This window comes from Camelus dromedarius, chromosome 3 (assembly GCF_036321535.1).
Source record: "Camelus dromedarius isolate mCamDro1 chromosome 3, mCamDro1.pat, whole genome shotgun sequence".
NCBI classification, from domain to species: domain Eukaryota; kingdom Metazoa; phylum Chordata; class Mammalia; order Artiodactyla; family Camelidae; genus Camelus; species Camelus dromedarius.
In genome coordinates, this window is record NC_087438.1 from 14697100 (window position 1) to 14713077 (window position 15978).

The 15978-nt window shown below is 35.9% G+C and overlaps 1 protein-coding gene across 2 annotated transcripts in view; it reads right to left on the reverse strand.

Annotated features, from left to right (window-relative positions):
* The window catches only part of CDH18 (cadherin 18), an 885120-nt gene extending 870200 nt beyond the window's left edge, over window positions 1-14920 (reverse strand). For both annotated transcript variants that reach the window (XM_064479693.1, XM_064479687.1), the window contains exon 1: window positions 14597-14920. The gene's annotated coding sequence lies outside the window, so the exon portion shown is untranslated. The remainder of the gene's footprint in view (window positions 1-14596) is intronic.
* Window positions 14921-15978: the final 1058 nt, after the last annotated feature.

The window sequence follows — 15978 nt, forward strand, 5'->3', positions numbered from 1 at the left end:
CTTTAATATGCCTATGAATCACCTGGGGATATTGTTAAAATGCAGATACTAATTCTGTTGACTCTGGTGTATTTCTACCATTTCCAATAAGCTCTTAGTTAAAGTCAGTTCTACTGGTACATGAATCATATCTTAAATAACAAAAGTTTTTACCATGATACACTAATTACTCTAGAAGTTTCTTTCTACAATAAATGGAAAACACAACTCCAAAAGTGGCAAGAAAGTCTCACTTCACACTGAGTTGATCATTAGCACAGGACTCTTTAGCATGAGAGCAAAAATGCATGTGACTCTGCAACAAAAAATACATTTTTAAAAATTTTTTCAACACCATCCAGTTTAAAAATAGGGGTCAGGGTGGAGTAGGAAAAGCAGAGTGGTATCAACAGAAAGTGTTTTCTTGTGTTCAGTTTGTGAGAGATCAGTTCACACAATATGAAAGTATCCTCTAACCCCATCCACAGTGTCTGAAAGTTACAAGTTAAAATATTCTAGATAAACTTTTCCTTTTGAATGAGAATTTTGTGAGTACTGTTTTATTATTTTACATTATATTTTATTTCAGTTTATTTTATTCTTTTTATACTTTTTATTATATTATTTTATACTTTTTGCATGTATATAGCCAGGTCTTAAATGTCTTTTTAATATTCCTCCCTTTAATTACTGACAGTAAGTTCAGCTTTCTAAAAATTAATAAAATCTAAAAAGGAAACTATGTAAATGGTAGTGAATATTTTTGTAATTAGTGCTCACTGGGTTTGAAAATCTTTTGCTGCTGCAGTTTGGATACCCAGTCACAAGGTTGAATTGAACAGCTGGTTGTGACAGATCTAAAGTGCTCTTAGCATGCAAAAAATACAAACCATTATGTTGAGGAAGTTCTATTGCTTTAGCCAACTCACTTATTTATATTAGATCTCGTACAGTAGTGGTCCTAAAAGAGCTCCTTAAATTCCTGTTATTAGCCAAAACAAAATGGAACTCTGTAACTGAGCAGGACCTTATGGGGCCTTCCCGGGACAGACCCCTTCCCCATATCCTCTGCTGTAGCTCCTCTCAGAAATACCTAGATAATAGTATCTGATGCACACTTCCTGAGATATTTTACAGATGCTAAAACCACCACCACATGGAAGAAATTAACTATTTGATGATCATGAGCCCCCACGTCTATGGGCACCTAAGGACTGATAATGTTAACTGTCCTGTTACCTCAACATCAACCAATCAGACAATTGTGCTTGGCTAATCACATACCCTGCGACCCTCTTCTTTGTCTGGCTTTTTTAAATGCTTTGCTGAAACCCTTTGGGGGAGTAAGGATTTTTTGAGCACAAGCCAACCATTCTCCTTGCTCACCCCTGCAATAAACCTTTCTCTGCTCCAATCTCTGGCATTTCAGTTTGTCTGGCCTCACTGTGCATTGGGCACATGAACTTGTGTTCAGTAACAACTCCAGCCTAACTCAGGGAAATAAGAAAAGCTTGTAGAGAGGCCCGTATCCAATATATTTGCCCCACATTCTCCAATTGAAAGGACCCAGGGCACATGTATTCTATTATTATTAACATTTAAGATAACTGCTTATATCGTCTGGGCAAATGGGATCATATTACCCCATGAAGAAAAAATATTTAAAGACTTATCCACCAAGTGTATATTCCTTAGCACAATAAATAATGCACTTTAATAATGTTTGCCTGTGTATTTCTCCAGGGCCAGTGGCCTCTATATCCTCATGAAGACCCTACACCCCAGCCATGCTGGGCTGTATGCACTTTATCCAACTCTCTGCTCATTCCGAATAGCCTCCTTCTCCCCACAGTTGTTTCAGGCATTCTTGTCACCATTTTAGAGACAATTCAAACATCAAGTTCTCTGGGATCCCTTTTCAGAATGGTCAAAGAGTAACTGATTTCTTCTTCATTGTCTCTCACATTTTGAGAAGGATCTTGCATTTTAAAAAAAAAATTTTGTTATTATTACATGCTATATTATGTCTGACATTTTGGAAGGGAGAAAATCTCCCAAAACTTTTACTTGCCTCTTTCCCACATAATTTAAGGGTGAGAAATGCCACCATTACCTAATTATTTTTATATTAAGTATACTTTCAGAAATTGGGGAAACAATAACAGAGTGGGTTAGCAGAACAGCTGAGCCCACTGTGATTCAAATTCAGTTTAAAATTTCATATATCTCCTGACCACCATAATCTCTGACTTTGGTAGGTCCCCATGTATTTCGGTCACCAGAAATTACAACACTTCAGAGCCAGAAAGTCACTTTTTTGGGGACTGATATTTTCTTCTCCTCCATGTATAGTCACCTTAGTAAGTGGCCATAGGATTTTTGAAGAAGGCATGGAGGGAAATTTATAATGCATATTTGATGTGGTGTGGATGGTCTTTACTCAGGGGAACCCACCATCCCTGTCAATCGAGCTGTTCCAGATATGTGGACAGGCCTTGCTTGGGAAACTGAGTGGGAGGCTGTGTCTCTTCACTGTGGAAATTTAAGTCATGTTTCTGGCCACAGTCATAAAATGTGTTGTCATTAATGTATGTATTGAGTAAAACTGTAGTAGGAACAGCATGATCAACTGGCTAACAGCAAAGATCCCTGCAGGTAAAAACATCCTGGTTAGAAATTTGTTCCTGCTGTTTATTTGTTACGTGCATCATCTCAGCCTTGGCAGTTACTTCCTTGGCTTCTATCACTCTGGAACCCCTCTATCTGAGACACTGATGTCAGTGAGCTCATCTCAGTGGTGACAGATGAAGAATCAACGGTGACATCTCCCACCCTCATGTCTGAACTGCTGTGGAGAGTACCACAAAACTTGTCGACTGGTACTTGAAACGCCTGGTATTCTCATGTCCTATTGATTTTCACTGCCTTTATGAAGTGTATTCTCGAGTCCCCTAGATGAGAGTGATGTGGAAAGTGGAGGGAGACAGCTTGCCCATAATAAATCTGTGCTAACATTCCTGTCTCTTTAAGCTTTTGTCCTCATTCTTCTGAGCCATGATAAATAAGTTATGACATTTCAAACTCCTTGAATGTAGGTCACTGTTGAGGACGCATTTCAATCAACCTACCAACTAAACTTTTAGTAGTAGTTTAAGATGTGCAATCAACTCTATTAAATATAGAATCCCCATTAGCTACATCCATATCAATAAACCCAGCCCAACACACTGTTATATTTTGTCATCCTTTGTCTAATTTTCTTAGAGTACAGTATCTGACATATTCTCTTGCTTTTTGCTGGTATTGATTAGCAAAAATCTTGCAATTATTTTGAAGTATAAGTTAGTTCCTCCTAGGTCAGATTTTGTACAGATCCTTTGAGAGCATGCTGAGCTCTAGAAAAATTCTGATTCTAACTATGGGTCAGTAGATAATAATGGGGGAGAGTGAATCTTGAGGAAAATGCACAATCTTTGCAGGGTAGGCCCATCAGGTGAATTATTATGAGGTCTTCAAGCAAGAGAAAGCTAGTCTCCTCAGACAGAGAAAGGAACGCTTCTTCTGCTGACAAGAAAGGCTTAGAGAAACTCAAGAGTTTCATGTTTCTCAGCTTAGCCCAAACCCACTCAGATGGCCTTAGAAGCTTTCTAATTTTCTTGCAATTGTTTGAACAAATAATTTAAAGCCATGAGTTTTTGTGTGTGGCATGTCTGTTTTTACGGTTTATCTGTAAGCTCTCAAGTGCAGTTAAAACAATTATTCCATCTTCTTACAGTCTTGTAATGACTATGATGAGAAAATAATGAAGGATACTTACAACTTGGCTTCTGGAGCTTCGCTTCAGAGGTCCCCTCATCACAAGTAAACATGGTTGATTATTTGATTATTGGTAAGTCACAGCACCCTGTAGACATCTACTGTCCTACATATCATTAGCAAATACTTCCGTATTATGCTCAAGGCCAAGGTCATGATCAAACCAATTTCCTGGACCAAACACTGGGATTCCACTCCATTTCTGGTATCAGCTCCTCTGGTATCAACTTTTGGTATCAACTCTTTATTCAGTCAGTATTGAATCACGAGAACAGAAATTATAACAGTCATGTTAACGGAAGTTTATACACATCTCAGAAGACTTAAACTGCGAGAAAACAGTGAGGTAAGAAAGAGATAGTAAATGCTGGAAACAGCTACCACCCTTAGGGCTGGGGGAACAAAGGAGAATTTCTTGGTTCTTTTCCTACGATCTTTCCAATTCAAATAAATGCTTTTAAAGAAGTGACATGAACAAACTTTTAATTTACACTCTCTTTCTTGAAGTATTTTTCCCATCTTTTTTTTTAAACAAAGGACTGAAATATTTTGTTTTCTCAATGCCGGTTACCTCTTAAAGGTAGAAGATCCTAAAAGATGGAGAAGGGGCCCCTGGTGTGAGGGGAAGGGCTCTGCTGGCCTGGTCCCTGGTGCCCCACTGAGGGGGCACAAAGAAGCCAGTTCTGTGAGATCAGGAAGCAGCTGGGAAAAGGAAACAAACACTGGTTGAATCAGCTGCTGCCGCTGAGGTGAAGAACAGCCTGAGGTAATGCTGACAAAGCAGCCAACAAAAGGAAAGGAAGAGGTTTCATTCCATGCTCCTGCCTTCCACTGCCTCAGTAGCTGCAGAATCTGACAGGAAGTAAGCCGGAAAAAGAAAAATGTTTCAACAGCCCTACCCTCCCCATTAGAGGATGGAGGGCATGTTTGGAGTTAAAGAAAATAATAGTTTCATTACTGACATGATTTTATTCCTTGTCTTCCAGATGGGGAAATTCTAATATATTCTTTATTCATCTTTATAGCCACTTGAATAGTTAAGAATAAATTTTCATACCTATTAGCTTCCCAGCAATGTTTCTTGAATGACTGAGTCACTGACAGCAAGAAGGCATTTTAAATCCATTTTTTCAAGCACTGTGAATTCAGAAGCATTTAATGTATATCAATCCTGCTGCTGTTTTTATGTCTGTGATTATGTCAGTCACTCTTCTAAGCTTTTTACCCATATGATTTTACTGAACCCTTGGATCACCTCTATAAGATAAATACCATTATTTTCTGTATTGTAAAGTGGATGAGACTCAGGCTTACAAATATTAAAATCAAAACCAAACCAACAAAAAATTTAAAAAAAAACCTCTAAGTTTCTAGAGTAAGAGAGGTAATATAACATAGTGTTTTCAAAAATGTGCTTTAAAGATAAAAAGACGTGAATCTGAAATTCAGCTCTCCATGTCCCTTTTCCCCTCTATCAAATGGATTTCAAAATTGGGCTTCAGAAATTTGTTCTGAAAAACCTCTAGTGTTCTTTCTCGGTGATAATTTTATTGCTTTGGGTCAAAATGTTCTGTCCTCAGTAGATTAAAGGAACAGTTTATCAAGGAGTATTTGGCAATGAATCGGTCAGTTCTCTAGTTCCAAGCCAAGAAGTTAAAGTTGTATTGATTTATGACAGCAGCATTCAGCAACTAGATGGTAGAAATGATACCCTGAGTACCTTCACCAGCCAACAACTAAACTGTATGAAAAAGAATACTAAAAGCAATACAATTTCTGAAATAAATATCAGAAAAGGGCACTTCAGAATATAAGTCAATTTACAAGAATTAAATATGCCAAAACACAGACCCACACACAAAAAAGGAGAGGGTGACAGAGAGACAATGGTATTTAAAATACTTTTTCCTATCTGCTCTTTTGCAGGACCCCTAAACATCTTCAGAGACTGGTGGTTTTATTTATGTTTCAGACAGACCTTTATCTGTGCATTGTTTCAAGAGACCTTTCAAAATTTAATTAGTGTGTTACAAAATAGTTCAATAGCTTGGTTCTCCTTTCAAAATATTTAAAATCAAATCAATGCCCCAAAAGGTTTGAGAGGAGAACAAATCTCTACCTGGTACTCTCTGCCTTAAAGTGCTTTCTTTTACCATACAAGACCTTTTCATTAACTGGATTGCCCCTCTTTTAAAAAAAAGAAGGGGGAGAAAAGGCAGGGATATTGGATGCATGACATTTCAAAAATTATTTACAAAGTTTATACTAACAAGAATAAATGCTTTGATACATTTCCTCAACTAATAGGCATTAATAAGTTGTATGAACATGGTACTTTAAGGACTACAAAAAAGAAATACAAACAATTTTTGTTCTCTTTATGAATCATACAGTTTACATAGAAGAATATAATAAAAATACAATAAATGTTTAGATAACGATGCAAGATCTTATGTAATTAAAAGTAGAACAATTCTCAGTAAGGATTTGTAGAAAGATTAGTAATGCTTGAACTAGTAGAGAATATAAGGAAGACCAAACAAGTTAGAAGTCTGTCACAGACAAAAGTTGAGGGTTGAGAGAAAGTACTTGGGGGAAAGGGAAAGTATAGCCTAACTTAACAACAACAACAACAACAACAAAACAACAACAACAACAACAACAACAACAACAACAACAACAACAACAACAAAGCGTAAATACAAAACAGAAACAGACTCATAGACATAGAATACAAACTTGTGGTTGCCAAGGGGGCGGAGGGTGGGAAGGGATAGATGGGATTTCAAAATTGTAGAACAGATAAACAGGATTATACTGTATAGCACAGGGAAATATACACAAGATCTTATGGCAGCTCACAGAGAAAAAAATGTGACAATGAATATATATATGTTCATGTATAACTGAAAAATTGTGCTGAACACTGAAATTTGACACAACATTGTAAAATGATTATAAATCAATAAAAAATGTTAAAAAAAAAAAAGAAAAGAAAACATAACCTAACTTGAGCTCAAAATAATCACCAATAATATCAGAAACTGGTGAAAGCCAGGTTACGAAAAAGGTCAACCTGTCTGAGAGTTTTGTTTTTTTCTCTGATAAGCAATCTATGAAGCCAGACATTTCTACCCACAGTAGAAACATGACTAGAAGGTACAATATGGAAAGGCAAAGAAAGAGGAGAATTGACTAAAATAAATCAGATTGGATGCTATTATTGTTGTTAGGTTTCTGACATGCAGCGAAGTCTTAGTGATGGTAGCTACTGAGCTATATAGGGCTTCAAGTCCCTTAATTTAATCATAAAGCTCAAAAAATAGAAAAGTATTGTTATTTGATAATTGACAAATGCAGGATTGAATTATTTGATTGCTCTCATTTATACATTCATTCCATCAGAGCCCTAAATTGTGAATAGGAAATGTGAGTTACAAATAATGAATTACCTCATCTTCCACAAACACACACCCTGTCCTAAAAAGGAAAGAAACAATTTGGCAAGGAAACACTGCCAATTGATTCTGGGTGTGTTTCCCGAAGATCCGTAATGTGCCTTAGATTTATTCTCAACATGGCACAAGCAGCTATTACCAATCAAAAGTATATGTCAAAAACAACAATGAGATATACTATATACCTATGAGAAAGACTAAAATTCAAACCACTGACAACACCAAATTCTGGTGAGGATGTGGAGCAACAGGAACTCTCATCCATTGCTGATGGGAATGCAAATGGTACAACCATTTTGGAAAACAGTCTGACAGCTTATAAAATGAAACACATTCTTATCATATGAACAAGCAAGCAAACTTATGAGTACTTACTCAATGAACTGAAGTTATGTCCACATAAAAAACATGCACCTGGATGTTCACAGCAACTTTACTCAGAACTGGCAAAATTTGGAAGCAACCAAGATGTCCCTCAGTAGATAAATGGATAAATAAAGAGCAGTTAATCTATACAATGGAATGTTACTCAGCAATAAAAAGAAATTAGATCAAGCTTCAAAAAAGACATAGAGGAACTTAAAATGTACATCATTAAGTGAAAGAAGACAATGTGAAAGGACTGCATACTGTATGATTCCAACCATGTGACATTCTTACAAAGATAAAATTATGGAGACAGTGAAAAGGTCAGAGCTTCAGAGGTAGGGAGGGAGTAAGAAATAAATCGGTGGAACATAGGTGAGTTTTAGGGCAGTGAAACTTTTGTTCATATAACCCTAATGGCAGATATATGTTCTTATGCATTTATCATAACCTATAGAATGTACAATACAAAGATTGAACTCTAATCAGACTATGGACTTTATTCAATAATAATTTATCAATAATGGCTCATTCATCATAACAACTGTATCTTGAAAATGCCAGATGTTAATAACAGGAGAAACTAGCAGGGCTGGGGAAGGAAACTAGTAAGGTAGGGAGGAGATGGAAGTGAGGGGCTATGGGGGGAGTCTATGCTCTTTCCTCTCATTTTTCAGTAAACCTACAACTAATCTAAAAACTTAACTCTATTCATTTAACAAAATGGGTATGTTATAAATGTTTGAAACCCCTTTGCCATGTCTGCTCAAAAATGCTACTGTTATATATTATGTTTTGCAACTGGATCCTATCCCACTTTATTTATTTCTGCCAATCATAGGTGAGAATTGGATTACTTGACATGAGTATTATCTGTACATCCCTTAGACAAATAAAAAAGTTTACTCATATTTTACCTATACCTTACCCATTCTATGATTAATAAAATGTATAATAATACATTATCTTCCATTATTCTCAGTAACCCTGTGCGAAAATCCTCTCATTTACAATTTGGAGTGACTGGAATTTGGTAAACAACAAGAATTAAATCAGTTACATGACTGAAAACACAGTTCTACTCCCAAGGCAATATAAATAAAAGCAAAAATAAACAAGTGGGAACTAATCAAACTCACAAACTTTTGGATAGTAATGGAAACCATAAACAAAACAAAAAGACAAGCTATGGACTGGGAGAAAATAATTTGCAAAAGATGTGGCCAACAAGGGCTTAATTTCCAAAATATACAAACACTTATACAACTCAATAACAATAACAACAAAAAATCCAGTCAGAAAATGGGCAAACCTAAGTAGACATGTTTCCAAATAAGACATACGGATGGCCAACAGCCACATGAAAAGATGCTCAACATCACAAATTATTAGACAAATACAAATCAAAATCACTATGAGGTATCACCTCACAGTGGTCAGAATGGTCATCATTAAAATGTCTACAAATAACAAATGCTGGAGAGGGTGTGGAGAAAAGGGAACTAACTCATCTATACTGTTGGTGGGAATGTAAATTGGTGCGGACACTATGGAAGACAGTATGGAGGTTCCTTACAAAACTAGAAATATAGTTGCCATATGATCCACCAATCCCACTCCTGGGCATATATCCAGAGAAAACTACAATTTGAAAAGATACATGCACCCCAATTTCATAGCAGCACTATTTGCAATAGCCAAGATATGGAAACAGCCTAAATGTCCATTGACAGATGAATGAATAAAGAAGATGTGGGACATATATACAATGGAATATTACTCAGTTATAAAAAAACAAAATAATGTCTATTGCATAACATGGATGGACCTAGAGATTATCACAGTAAGTGAAATAAGTCATAAAGAGAAAGACAAATAGAATATGACATCACTGCTATGTGGAATCTAAAATATGACACAAGTGAATTTATTCACAAAACAGAAACAGATTCACAGACATAGAAAACAAACTTATGTGTACCAAAGAGGAAATGGGGTGGGGAAAGGATAAATTAGGAGTTTGGGATTAGCAGATACAAACTACAACTACTATGTATAAAATATATAAACAACAAGGTCCTACTATATAATAGCACAGGGAACTATACTCAATATCCTATAATAAACCATAATGGAAAAGAACATGAAAAAGAATACGTGTATAAAACACATACACACACACACACATACACACAGTCACACAACTGAATCACTTTGCTGTACACCAGAAACTAACACAACTTTATAAATCAATGATACTTCAATAAAAAAAAATTTTAAAAGACACAGTTCTAATGGACATGGAACAATGCCCATTAGAAGAGGCCTAATATGGACCAATCTAAGGTCATAGCTAAGCAAATTTTAATATAAAATGACCAGAAGTAATCACAGTGTCTGTGTACGGGTATGTACTGGTGGTAGAAGAGGATTTGAATACAGTAAGAGTAACTTATTAAAGTGGAAAATGAAAGATACAGAACACAAATCATGTCATCCAGTAAAGGTGATTTATATTTTTACTCTATAAAAAATCTACCCATATGTACACATAGATACATTCTCACCCAATAATACACATAGTTTCAGAAGGCAAACAGGCTCAGGAGTGATTTTTTTTTTTTTGAGTATAATTCAGTTCACAGTAATAGCAACAAGATATACAAACAGATGCATGCTTTCTAATAATTATTATCATCTGTCTCATTCTATTAGATTAAACTCAATAGCAATGAACTATCTTGTTTCCTTTGAAAATCTGATATTAGGCCATCATATTAGTAGTTACCTATCCCAGATACTGGTTTTTCTACTTTTCACTTTTCTATAGAGATTTGTCCTCATATCATGTGAGGTATAAAAAGTTTTACTTCAGTGGTATTTTCACTTCTTTACTATTAAATAGAAAACATGAATATTTAACTTGCATTTTTATATTTACCTCATGGTTCTGGGTAAAATTTTGTGACATAAAAAAAAATCATACAGTCACTGCATTTTCTTTTTTTTGTCCAATTTTCAGTTTTAGACCTTTTCTCTATGTCCAAAACTGTCCTACTTTAACATAAAAGACAACCTCTTTCTAGCAGAGGAAATTTAAATTTCTTAAAATATTTTTCATCCCAATTACATCAAACCATAGCATTAGGATTCCTGTTCAAGTCTTATTGCTCAATGATTCACACTAATAAAGTAAAATTTTATGAGAAGGAACTGCATTAAACTATATACCAGCCTGTTCCAGGTATACTTGAAATAGTTTCCACACAGCTATGCACATTGTTACCCTACTTGCATTCAAAATTCACTCCTTTCAAGGTATGCAAATTTTCAAACAAATAAAATCCTTATATGTTTACTTTCAAAACACCAGTAAAGGACATGACTGTACCATTTCCATCTTCCCATTTTATTTAAGCAACTACTCTTCTACCCTGATAAGCCAGTGAGGCTTTCAATAAAGGACTGGAATTCCATGACTCATTGGGCAGAATCCCTGCCCTGCTCTCAACTTCCCCAAATAAATCTCTCTCAGAAAGTGAATGTCACTTCTTTCTCATTCCACGGAGTTGCTACCATGTGATGAAAAGTGTAGACCTACAAAACAGATTGCTTTTGCACAGAGACTTTATTAAGTGTTGACAAATCCTCAACAAGTCCTGCAGTAAGGTGACATCATTAGCTGCTGTGGAGATGGAAGGGATGTTTTCCCATTTATTAAGAAAGTCTGCAGTGTAATTCAATATGCATGGCTTTCCATACAGGAAACACCCTTTCTCCCCATAATCAGCTGTTGCATATTTATGAAAACTTCATACAGTACAATGAAGAATTTGGTGGGGGGAGTATTTAAAAATACACTTTCTATATGTGTATGGATAGTGAAACCATCCTTTTATTTTCAATTTTTCCATGTCTATTTTTGTAGAAAACAAGTAATACTCTCTTTTAGCTGCCTGCTGTTCTCTCTTGAAAGCAAACTGCATGTAAGCCCAGAGTCACTCATTCTCTCTGTGTGGTTCACAGATATTTACAGACAATTGTAAAATGACTTTCTTCCCTTTAGTTTTTCCTTATTTTAACATTTCTTAGGATGCTAGTTGTGTAACATACAACCTTTAAAATTACCTAAAATCAATCATTTTACTATGTGAAGTCTTTGTTATTTCAAAAAATTAAACATTTAATTTACAAGAATATTTTAAACAGAAAAGAAACTTAGAAAGCATAGGACAAATTCATTTTCCTGTGAAAATAAAGAATTCTTATTGATCTGAAATGTTTCTTTTTGTGGGGAATAGGAGAAACCTACGTTAAGCAGCACTCAACATTTTAAAAACAGAGAAATACTTTAAGAAAGCAGTACAACCTTTCAGTGGTTTGCTGAGGATAACATGGGAAGAAAGAGCCCCCTAATGGTTCAGATATTTATCAAAACAAAATAGGCTGTACTTTCTCAATTCTTGTTGGTTCACTGTGGCTGAAATGAGAATCAGGAAAGACATCTGATACCATGGAAGTGAGTGGAAAGTTGAATAAAAGGTCAAATGGAGCCCTGTCAAAGATGCACAGAAAAGTGAAAATCCCTAAGCTGAACTGACTGAGTAAACTGCTAGCTTTCAGAATCACACTGCTTTTTACATGACTGCTAGGACACTTGCCTTCCTCGATCGTGTCTGCTCAGATGCACTGATCTGGAATGCAGGAGACATACTTAATTACATAGTTGGGAAGTGTGAAATATTATTTTAAAAAGAACTGGCTTTTTTTTTCCCAATCATGATACCATTTCCTACTAAGAATATGGAGAATCAAACCCCCTATAGGAGTAATTACAGAATTTGTAAGATAACCAAAAAAAAGAGATCAAACTGATGAGGGTGAGCTAAGGAGAACGCCTAAGTAAAAGAGGCACATCATTTAAGACGTTATTTAAAAAGTCTTTTTAAAGAAAAAATATGCCTATTCATGGGAAAAATCAAATATGAAGATTTACATCTATCCATGCTAAAATATTAATGGTTTCATAAAACCACACAGTGCAATTGAGAATTAGTTTTCTTTATGGCATATACCTCAATATAACCCATAAATAAGCCCTATAAGAAAAGTGTGATGTATAAATAGCTCTGACATCAGCATTGTTGCAACAAAAGTCATGAAACTTTAAATAATTTTGTGTATTATAGAAATTATTAGATTCATTAGCTAAACTTTCAGTCTATCCTTTGATGAGATGTCATATTATTTGCATAAGTGATAAAATGGAAGGAATAAACTTTGGATAAGCTGCACAAAATGATAGTATAACATAATATGCAAAGCGATAACTAAACAAGAGTGTAACAGATTTAAGACAAATGCTGCATGTGGATTTGATATAATATTGCTAACATATAACATGACTGTATGGTCCACAGTGCCACCTTCCTCAGTCCAGAGTTTGGCATTAGTTTCTCACACGTAATACCTAAAAGAGGTGAATTTTTTTCAAATAACTCAGTTCATAGATTAAAAAATTCGATATTCTCTAATACACATTTTTATTCTTTTAGTCAGACAGCAGTTTAAACAAGGTGTAATAGTGGTCCCATCATCCCCTTCTGATATGGTTATTAGAAATATTTAGGTAGCTGTAATAGTTATGCTACTACAAAACATGAAAATGCTATTTCACATTTGGAAGACAAAACAGATACCATGAAAAGCTGTATTCTTCAAATATGCAGCTATGTTTAAAATATAGCAAGGGTGAAATACACACAAACACAGCCATTCAGAGTATGTAATATGCCAAACTTCAGCTACATTGGCTCCCAAGAGTGTTGGCAATCGTGTTCTCATTTGAAACATTGTACAACATATTAAAAAGTTTTGTGCACTTATCACAGATGGAAGCTTGGTTTTGATTCCAGGAGTGACTCAGGGAACTTCACTTCAAAGTCAATCAGAGGTAGCTCTTGGGGTAAAATATCCCTCTTCATTGATACGAAAGCAAATAAATTGCCATCAAAAAATCTCACAAACCATTTCAGTTCTAGCAAAGATGAAATAAATCCTTTTTGTCTGATATCACAATGCTGTCTCTTTAGCGGTTGACATTTTGTGACCTATAAGCCTAAGAGTAACCAACTACATCAATACTGCAATGCCTCAACCCATTATTCCTATTCCATCCTGTCCCTTTCCTCAGAAACATAAAAAAAAATCCCTGTTCCCAGTAGAGAATTTGGTAAGTGCAATGTTCCTATATATCAGAGATATTTACCAGCATGTACCATCACTGACACTTCAATCATTAATTGATGGAACTGCAGCTTCAGCTAAACATCTCCAGAGTCATATTTCTTCGCCTTACTTAGCTCAGTACTTTCTTCAGACCAAATTCTAGCTATCAATAAGTTAGCCATAATGAGATGGCAGTCTATTGTCACTTCATTTAAGACACATCGTGTTTATGTTGAAGAGTTAAGTCTGCAATCAAAAGACAGATTTAGAAAAAATAACTTACCACTGAGAACCATTGAAAAAGCACATAGTAGCTTCGGTGTCTGCATGAAATCTAATAGTAGACATTTAATGCAGTAAGGGTCCTTTCATGCTTTGCTATTATTTTTCAAAGCTGTTTAACAGCTAAGAACCACATATATGAACATGTTTTAAGGTTATTAGTAAAAATGCTCTTTGTAGTGTGGACTTTGCTGAATTCCTTCTTCATACAGATTAGCTGCTCATAAACTTAGAGCCTAGTTATCTTACAGAACAAACGAACAAAAAACTTACATGTACCTGGAGATAAAACAGCAAATACACCCACATACATATGCATTACCACATTTCTAAGTTGACGCGCCTGTGTGTTGTATTACTTTCAGGCATCACTGCAAACTCAGGTTTTAAAGCACGCAAAGCTAGGCTGTATTTGACTGTGCCTGACTGAAAAGAAATCCAGAGATAAAGAAACGTAATATTCTTACCTGAAGCAGGAAACTGTTTCTGTCCAATTCGGGAACAAAGTGGGGCTGGAAAGGGACTTGATTTGGCTTTCTTTTCAAAATCCTTTTTTAATGAAGCAGGAGTGAGATGAACGATTCCAAGGTGAAGTCTGTTATTTCTCGCTGGGGCTCAGAGCTGACATCCCCTTGTGAAAGAAAAGGCACCTCAGTAAGTTGCTGACCGAGGGAGCTGCGAAGCAGGATGATGGGCACCCGCAGTCACACGCTGCTGCGACGGACCGTGCACAGCCAGCCCTCCGCACCTCGCGCTCCCGGCTCGCTCTCCTCTTCACCCTGACGCTCGCTCGGCTCAGAGCCTCAGCCCTCGCTGCCGCTGTTATCAATCCAGGCTGTCTGAAGCTAATAGTCCCCTATTTAACCAGCCAATCAATAGGAAGGATTCCACTGCTAGTCCCAAGAGTCTTTTCCAAGTGTGGTACAAACAGTAAGAGTTTTGCCAGCAGTTTAGCCAAGTATTTTTCATCATTTATCTCCTGTTAGAGATAGGGATAGAGAGAGCTGAGGCTCAAAGCGAGATTAGTATTATTACACAGCTTTGCATTTTAAAAAGTACCTCTCCTTATCCAGTTGATATTAATTTATAATCACACACCTGCTGTCCATTATCATTTTAGGAATTACCACAGAGTGGAATGCGTGACCAAAAAAAAAAAAAATCTTTCTAATTCAAATATATAAGAAAAAATACAGGAGCAGAATTACATACATTGACAAATGCTTTTTTCTGGAAATAACAGTGTCTGTATGGCTTGGATCAATTAAAGAATACTCCGTGATATTGACTGATGCTAAAAGTTATTCACTTTATTCCAGAAAAATAGCGATCTATATAATTCTGTTTCTCATCAGGAAAGAGAGGTGATGTTTGCAGATATTACTGAACTAGAGCCTGAGTCAGGCTTCAGTGTACAAAATGTTTTTCAATTTTATAGCATAAATCTACAAAAGGATTCCTCTGAATGTATCCAACAGAGCATTTCACACCTGATTCATCCCTTCAAGGTTAAGAAGATTTTCTTCTTAAAGTGACACATTCACTGCTCAACTGCCATAACTGACCATGATACAAAAGCACATAGCAAACCATTGAAGACTAGGCTGGGTATTTTTTGTTTTGCTTTGTTTTTACTTCCCAGATACTTCCAAGGGGAAAAAAATTAATAAAAATAAAAATAAAGCATTTGGGATCAACTTAGTCTTGGTTTGCATACTGGCCCTGCACACAGAAGGCAGTGAGAGAAACATAGAAACAGGCAGGCAGCTCCAAATGGGTGGGGAGCAGGTTTAATAAACAGGGCAACTTACATACCAGGCTTGTCTCGGCAGCCACAAGACGAGTGGAT